General features: G+C 35.6%; 1 protein-coding gene across 1 annotated transcript in view; it reads right to left on the reverse strand.

The window, feature by feature from the left end:
* LOC108443161 (pancreatic secretory granule membrane major glycoprotein GP2-like) overlaps positions 1–3343 on the reverse strand; it is a 16380-nt gene extending 13037 nt beyond the window's left edge. The window contains exon 1 of the mRNA XM_017723615.1: positions 3315–3343. The gene's annotated coding sequence lies outside the window, so the exon portion shown is untranslated. The remainder of the gene's footprint in view (positions 1–3314) is intronic.
* Positions 3344–9239: the final 5896 nt, after the last annotated feature.

Here is a 9239-nt window from a genome sequence, read left to right on the forward strand (position 1 = left end):
ACCAATTTTAAGTTAAGGGAACTTTATTGGAAGGCCTGTTTGCTCAAAAGGCATTTTTGTGTTGAAACACCTTATTGCAATGTTGCAACTTTGAAACCGCTGTTTTCAGTAAATGAAACCACACTGCTGCGGCTTTCTCATTTCCCACTAAAGTCACTCAGCTGAGTGACATTAAGTAGGATTACATTAAAGACCAGTCTGTCAGGTTGACACAATCTCATCACTATTTCCTGCCTCTGCCTCCATCTACTTGCACTCCGGCCTGCTTTCCCATAGGCGTCTAATTTCACATATTTGCTTACGTGCCACTCTGCACTCTTCTGGGCTTCTCAAACAGTAGAGGGCGCTCTGGAGCGAGTCCAGAATGAACAGGTTGATATGGAGCATCTGAGCAAATTCATAGTTAATAAATACAAAACTCCTATCATTCGAGTTTAAAAGCTCTTAAAAATATAACAGCAGTGTTAAAATGTTTTACGCTGTTCAGGAAATGTTTTTTATTCTTTTACATTAAAAATGTTTAAGCATTTATATATTTATAATTTATAAACTAGCGCCCTCTAGTGTTTGAGAAGCCCAGAAGACAATGCAGAGCAGTGATTTTCCTTGCTGCAAGTGCTCTGTTACAGTCTCCTCCCAGGGGTTTGGCCAAGTGCACATTCTCACTCTAACCCTTCGGCAGATATTCTACAAAAAAGTCTTGTGGAGGCAAAAAACCCCCCAAAAAAACCTATGCCTCAAAGTTTAAGAAGCACATCGGTTCCACTTAGTCTCATCGCTCAGTTCATTCGGGTGAATGTCATCTCTGCAGGTTTTTTAAAAGCCTATGAGGCAGCCTGTGACTGCAGCGTGTGAACAAGGGGAGGCGCTGTTGCTGCACTAATCCAGTGTTGCCTCGGCTGAAGTGCACACTTAATAAATGCTTCTTCAAGCGTTCTTTGGTAAAGATAACAGTTCTATATAGAACTTTGAGCACTCAAAGAACCGTTTGCCTGATAAAATGGTTAATTGCACAGACTGTCATAGAATGTGTTGTATATGGTTCCACACAGCACCGAAAAGGTACTTCTACAATCATAAACTTGACATTGTGACAATAGCAAAACCCATTTCCTAAAAGGTTCTATATAGAATCATATGTAACACACTTTCAGTCGATCTGAAGAACCATTTCACCATGCAAAGAACCAAATGGTTGTTTGAGGGTTCATGGTTCTCTATAGAACCATTGTCTTTACTAAAGAACCCTTGAAAAAAACTCTTTTTTAAGAGTGTTTATAGAACTATTTCATGCTTAAATGGTTCTTTGCATGATAAAATGGTTCTTCAGATTGACAGAGAGTGTGTTGGGTATGGTCCTATAAAGAACCTTTTTAAAAGTGGTTCTATTTGGCATCAAAAAGGGTTTTGCTGTTATGGTGCTTTCACAAAGGAACACATTCTCCATCAATCGGAAGAACCATTTCAATATGCAAAGAACCATTTAAGCATGGAATGGTTGTACATTTAAATCATTGCTTGAAATGGAAAAATAGTGAAATGACTGATTTCACTAATGCTAAAGACAACACTGGCATCATATTAGAACTACACCTGATACAAATGATGAAGAGGCAGTTTTTGATGAATATCTTGCCTGTTCCTGCTCTAAGAGTTCTTGATGAACAGATGTTTTGGAGTCATTGGGGTCTCCAGAACAATAGTGAATTAGGATTTAGTACATTCTAATGACGGCCCTGCAGCCCTGCTGGTATAAAGAGTAAATTTAAGGCCCTACATTAGATTTTTAAAGCCTGAATCACAATTATATTCTCAAAAGAAAAAAATTATAATAATTATTAAAAGTCTTAGTAGTAGTAGTAGTAGTAGTAGTATTAAAGTTAGTAGTAATAGATGTAGTAGTAACTGTGGTATAATTGTTTTTTATGATTATTATTATTATTATTACTATTATTATTATTATTATTACTATTATTAAAGTTAGTAGCAATAGAAGTAGTAGTAACCATGGTATAATTGTTTTTTACTATCAATATTATTATTATTATTATTATTATTATTATTATTATTATTATTGTTAAGGTTAGTAGTAATAGAAGTAGTAGTAACTGTGGTATAATAATTTTTACTAACATTGTTATTATTATTATTATTATTATTAAAGTTTGTGGTAATAGAAGTAGTAAAAACCATGATGTAATTGTTTTTACTATCATTATTATTATGATTATTATTATTATTAAAATGAGTAGTTATAGAAGTACTAGTCACCATGGTATAATTGTATTTTTACTATCATTCTATTATTCTATTAAAACTATTAGTCATAGCAGTAGTAGTGGCAACAGTATTGTAATCATAGTTTTCTATTATGATTATTATTTGTATTAAAGTTAATAGTAATAGAAGTAGTAGTAACCATGGTATAATTGTTTTTTACTATCATTATTATTATTATTATTATTAGTAGTAGTAGTAGTAGTAGTAGTAGTAGTAGTAGTAGTAGTATTAAAGTTAGTAGTAATAGATGTAGTAGTAACTGGTATAATTGTTTTAATGATTATTATTATTATTAAAGTTAGTAGCAATAGAAGTAGTGTAACCATGGTATAATTGTTTTTTACTATCAATATTATTATTAAAGTTAGTAGTAATAGAAGTAGTAGTAACTGTGGTATAATTATTTTTACTAACATTAATAATAATAATAATAATAATAATAATAATAATAATAAAGTTAGTCATAATAGAAATAGTAATAACCATGATGTAATTGTTTTTACTATTATTATTATTATTATTATTATTAAAATCAGTTGTAATAGAAGTACTAGTAACCATGGTATAATTGTATTTTGACTATCATTCTATTATTCTATTAAAACTATTAGTCATAGCAGTAGTAGTGGCAACAGTAGTGTAATCATAGTTTTCTATTATGATTATTATTTGTATTAATGTTAGTAGTAATAGAAGTAGTAGTAGCGGTGGTATGTTTTTTACTCTTATTATTATTATTATTATCTATTAATACATTAATTATTAAAATTAGTAGCAGTAGTAGTAGTGGCAACAGTAGTATTATCATAGTTTATTGTTATTATTATTATTAATAATATTTATTATTAATAATATTAATAATAATAATAATATATATATTTTTGCCATTGTTATTGTTATTAATGTAATAATTAGTAGTAATAGATGTGGTAGTGGTATAATTGTTTTTTATTATTACTCTTTTTAAAATCCTTTCTACTGCAGGGTGATCTTAAAATACAAGTTAAAAGTCAATGGAATACACAATGTCTTACCAAGTTTCAGGCTGGTAGAGCTGTGTCTGGAGCTGATGAGGGGATAATCACCATTTACCTATATTTATATGTGATATGTCCGGAAACACGGCAGCTGAAATATGTAGTTTTCAATCCAGATGAACCTGCTAAAGCAGGAAAATTATTTCTCTCTTTTGATAAGCACATGTTAACCTGAAACGGGCACATGTTAACACCCTCACTCCACCCCCCCTGAGGAGTTCGGAATTAACTCATTCCTCATCAAGCCCTCAGGCAGAGGAGGAGAGGAGGCCCATCACCACGTCAGTACAGCAGGGTGAGTCTTAGGCTGCTTAATTAGAGTGTTTTCACTGCATAACATGACATCTTGACATGTAATGAATCACCTTGGGTTAATATTTTAAGTTGTAAGAGAAATATAAGATTATTTAACTTCTAAACTTATTCATTTTAACAAGATGTTAAACACATTATGTTATACACACACACACACACACACACACACAGATACACACACATTCTATCTTTTCATGGGATGACACTATAGAAATGAAACTTGGAGATAACTTAAAGTAGTCAGCGTGCAGTGTCCTCTGAAAAGAACTCAACACATATCTATTAATGACCTAAATAGGTGGCAACACAAGTGAGTCCACTTCACAGTGAACATGTCCAAATTGTGTCTAATTGAGCCCAATTGTGTTGCTGTCCCTACAGGGTTACAGGGTTCCAGGTGTGAATGGGGAGCAGGGCTGTTAAATTTGGCGTTTTGGGTACAATTCGCTCATACTAGCCACTGGATATTCAACATGGTACCTCATGGCAAAGAACTCTCTGAGGATATGAGAAATAGAATTGTTGCTCTCCTCAAAGACGGCCTAGGCTATAAGAAGCTAACACCCTGAAACCTATACAGTGGTTTTCCAGGACAGGTTCCACTCAGAACAGGCCTTCCCAGGGTCAACCAAAGAAGTTGAGTCCACGTGTTCAGCATCATATCCAGAGGTTGGCTTAAAAAAATAGACACGTGAGTGCTGCCAGCATTGCTGCAGAGGTTGAAGAAGTGGGAGGTCAGCCTGTCAGTGCTCAAACTATATGCCGCACAATGCATCAACTCGGTCTGCATGGCCTTCATCCCAGAAAGATGCCTCTTCTGGAGCTGACGCACAAGAAAGCCCGAAAACAGTTTGCTGAAGGCAAACAGTCCAAGAACATGGATTACTGGAACTGAATCCACCAGCTCTGTGGGAGAGTGGAAGAGGATTCCAGTAGCAACCTGTGCAGCTCTGGTGAATTCCATGCCCAGGATGGTTCAGGCAGTGCTAGATAATATTGGTGGTCACACAAACTATTGACACTTTGAGCACAATTTGGACACGTTAACTGTGAGGTGGACTCACTTGTGTTGCCAGCTATTTACACATTAATGGCTAATTAATGTTGAGTTCTTTTCAGAGGACAGTAAATCTGTACTGCTATACAAGCTGCACACTGACTACTTTAAGTTATATCCAAGTTTCATCTCTATAGTCGTCCCATGAAAAGATATAATAAAATTGCAGAAATGTGGGGGGTGTACTCACATTTGCAAGTTACTGTGTGTGTGTGTGTAATATATATATATATATATATATATATATATATATATATATATATATATATATATATATATATATATATATATACACACATATATATACACACACACACACACACACACAGATCGATACACAAGACTTTTGTTGGATTACTCATTCACAGCCATTTGGAAATAATTGACTTGTTTAATCGTGTTAAAACAAAACATGACTAATGTTTTCATTATATTCCTATTCAAGTATATTCTTTATCATTACATCCATGCTTTGTTTCATGACTGTTAATATTAAATTCGTCTTTTGAAATGAGGCACAATAAAACACTAGCTAAGTTTATTAACAGTCTTGCACATTATTTTCTAATTTTACAGTACTACTTCCACTATTAGGTAAAAGGAAATCTGCAATGTAATAGTTGGTGGGCAACTCAGTTAAAATCTATCTTCAGGCCGCATTTGAAAACCCCTGGCTTAGTAGATCTGTTCAGACAGTTCCATCTAACTCTCTGACGTTTGTCCATACAGAGCGAACTGTGCAGACCTATTTAGGGAATCTAACATATCAACAAACGTTGGTGTACTGGTGTCACAATTTTGACGAAATCAAGCAGTCCAAATATCCATCCTCCATCATTCCGGTAGGAGTTTATATTCCACTTCAAGTGTGAGCTTGCTGGGCACAGCAATACAAGCCCATACAAACAATTCAAGTCTGTTATAACGTCAAATTGGAGCTATATTGTTTTGACTAAGCCATGCTTGCACCTGTACACATTCTCTGCGTGTCATTCACACTACGCAGAAATAGCATCTATGACACAGGCTTTTATTCACAATCAATCATTCTCTTTATGAAAATAAAAGAAATAGCTTTTGACATGTGGCATTTAAGTGGGGTTCATTCCTGTGCAGTTCTGTGAAGTTCTGTAGGTGAGGCACAAGAAGGACTTTTGTTTCATTCTCCAGAAGCAATTTTCATTTTTCTCATATGTGATTTTGTTTTTAGACATTTTTCTGTGAGCAAATAACAAGCAGCGCCAATAAAATGAGTGTTTGCACGTGACTAACAGTGTGCGTGTGAACTTAGGTAGATTGATGTATGGACTTCCTTAAATGCTGGTACCAACAGTTCTGCCTGGTTGCCACTGATTACCCCCTTGGTATTCTGGGATTTAGAGTTTCCGAGGGAAACAATGCCTCACTGCCTTCATGTAGCCAGCTGCAAACGTTCCGACAGGACAGGCTGGTTCCCCTGAACCCAGACTTCTCGTCGAGAAGATTGTGTCAATTGCGTTGAGAGACCATTTGATCAAATCCATTTTTCTTAGTTTGAAGAGCAGCGCAGTGGGAGTCTCTCAAGTAAAGACAGTAGACTAGACAAGACTGGAGAAGTGAAGCAGGAGAGATAAGGGTGAGGAGAGGGAGAAAGTATGACCGCTTTCGTTGAGAGCCAGAGAGAAAGCTTTCATCTTTGAGAGACAGGAGAAAATCAAGCTGCTTCAGATCTGAAAACATCCACAGGTGTTTCTATCCATCCTTCCACTGTGAGAAGACATCTCACCACTATGGGTCTGAAAGGATGTGCAGCTGTTCAAGAAGCTTTTACTGAGAAAAGGATCAAATAACATTTTCAAATCAAACTAAGAAGGTAGGTCAAACTAAGAAGCATTTGAGGACATTCTTTGTCTTTTTTTGTTTCTTAAAAGAATAAAACTTGTCTTAAATTGGACTGATGCTTAAAAATGAAAAAGGTTGCTTTCATTTTACACATTAATGTAATAATGTTGAGTTCTTTTCAGAGGACAGTAAATCTGTACTGCTATACAAGCTGCACACTGACTACTTTAAGTTATATCCAAGTTTCATCTCTATAGTCGTCCCATGAAAAGATATAATAAAATTGCAGAAATGTGGGGGGTGTACTCACATTTGCAAGTTACTGTGTGTGTGTGTGTGTGTGTGTGTGTAATATATATATATATATATATATATATATATATATATACAGTGCCCTCCATAATTATTGGCACCCCTGGTTAAGATGTGTCAAAAGCCTTAAAATAAATTCAGTTTTTATTGTGGAAACATACTGTCACACTGAAAATTGTAGAAAAATGTAACCTTTAACTCAAGTAGAGTTTTAGGGGGAAAATAAAATCCCTGACTAAGAAATCATTTTTCTTCATAAAATCACCTGTTCCACAATTATTGGCACCCCTAACAATTCTTAGGAAATAAATGTAATTAAAGAATTTCTGTCACTTCTACAGTAGTTTACGAAGTTAATCAAAGTATGTAGGAACATTTAATTAGCAATTCACAACTTCCTGTTTCCCTGGGGTATAATTATGACGTGACACAGAGGCCATTTCTCTTCAACATGGGAAAGACAAAGGAACATAGCATTCAAGTAAGGCAGATGTGTGTTGACCTTCACAGGTCAGGCAATGGCTACAAGAAAATAGCCACTCACCTACACCTGTCCGTATCTACTGTCAGAGGAATTATTAAGAAGTTTAAAACAACTGGAACAGTGGTAAACAAGTCTGGACGAGGACGCAAGTTTATTTTGCCACCACGCACAGTGAGGAGGATGATAAGAGAAATAAAAAGTTCTCCAAAGCTCACTGTTACGGAACTGCAACAAATGGTAGCATCTTGGGGTCACGAAGTCTCCAAAACAACCATCAGACGCTATCTACACGCCAACAAGCTGTTTGGGAGGCATGCACGGAAAAAACCTTTTCTCACTCACAATCATAAACGTAAACGTTTGGAGTTTGCTAAGCAGTACTGGGACTTCAACTGGGACCGTGTGCTTTGGTCAGATGAAACAAAGATAGAGCTTTTGGCAACAAATGCTGTAAGTGGGTCTGGCGTAACACAAGAGCTGAGTATGCAGAAAAGCACCTCATGCCCACTGTGAAATACGGGGGAGGATCAGTGATGCTGTGGGCCTGCTTTTCTTCCAAAGGCCCAGGGAACCTTGTTAGGGTGCATGGCATCATGAATGCTTTGAAATACCAGGACATTTTAAAACAAAATCTGGTGGCTTCTGCCCGAAAGCTGAAGATGGGTCGTCACTGGGTCTTTCAGCAAGATAATGACCCTAAACATATGACAAGATCTACACAGAAATGGTTGACCACACACAGAATCAAGCTCCTCCCATGGCCATCTCAGTCCCCAGACCTTAACCCCATTGAAAACCTGTGGGGTGAGCTGAAGAGGAGAGTGCAGAGGAGAGGACCCAGGTCGCTGGATGATTTAGAGAGATTGTGCAAAGAGGAATGGTCGAAGATACCTCTTTCTGTGTTCTCCCATCTTGTGAAACATTATAGGAGAAGATTAGGTGCTGTTTTGTTGGCAAAGGGGGGTTGTACAAAGTATTAACATCAGGGGTGCTAATAATTGTGGCACACATTATTTGATGTTAAACAATTATTTCTTAATGTGGGATTTTTTTCCTACTGAATAAATGCACTTGAGATAAAGGTTGGATTTTGCTCTTTTTTCCATCGTGGTCATATATTATTTAAAAAAACCCTCAATTTATTAGAAGCTAAAGAACACATCTTAACCAGGGGTGCCAATAATTATGGAGGGCACCGTATATATATATATATATATATATATATATATATATATATATATATATATATATATATATATATATATATATATATATATATATATATATGGGTCATTCCACTAGAATGGTTCAAATTGGACTTTGACATTTTTGCTTAAATGTATCATTGATATGTATACCTCACAGTCAAACATGTAACGGGGTTGAGTGTGACGGGGTTGTGATTTTTGCACAAAATGGCCGCTGCTCTACATACTGTATACCAGAGAGAGAGCACATGGCATGCATGAGATTCAGAATTAGCATATAGTTTTGAAATAAAAAAAACTTTTTTTATAAGTAATAGTTTTCTATCTTTTTTCATGTGACGGTGTTGAGTCACTGAGTTTGGCGACCACAATATCACAAGATAAATGACCAAAATTAAATAAAAGAAGGAAGCCACTTGCCTGTCTTTGCTCTCCTGTTGTCCAAAAGACTTGAGTGATGTCACTTCTTGATGTATATGGATCATATGGATCATACCATTGTTTTTGTGGGGGAGATTCATTTGTGTTACGGGGTTGAGGGGTTACTTAGGTACAGAACTAAATAATGTGATTTTAATAAATAATTATCAATTAATTTTGAAAAATAATATCACAAACAATTAAACACAGACAGTTGTTTAGGTTGACATCAAAATATATGGACTATTTTTATAGTTGTATTTGGTATATTCTAAGTATACTTTCGTTGAAGGCCATGAGGGACA

Source organism: Pygocentrus nattereri, chromosome 13, assembly GCF_015220715.1.
Source record: "Pygocentrus nattereri isolate fPygNat1 chromosome 13, fPygNat1.pri, whole genome shotgun sequence".
In the NCBI taxonomy this organism is placed as follows: Eukaryota; Metazoa; Chordata; class Actinopteri; order Characiformes; family Serrasalmidae; genus Pygocentrus; species Pygocentrus nattereri.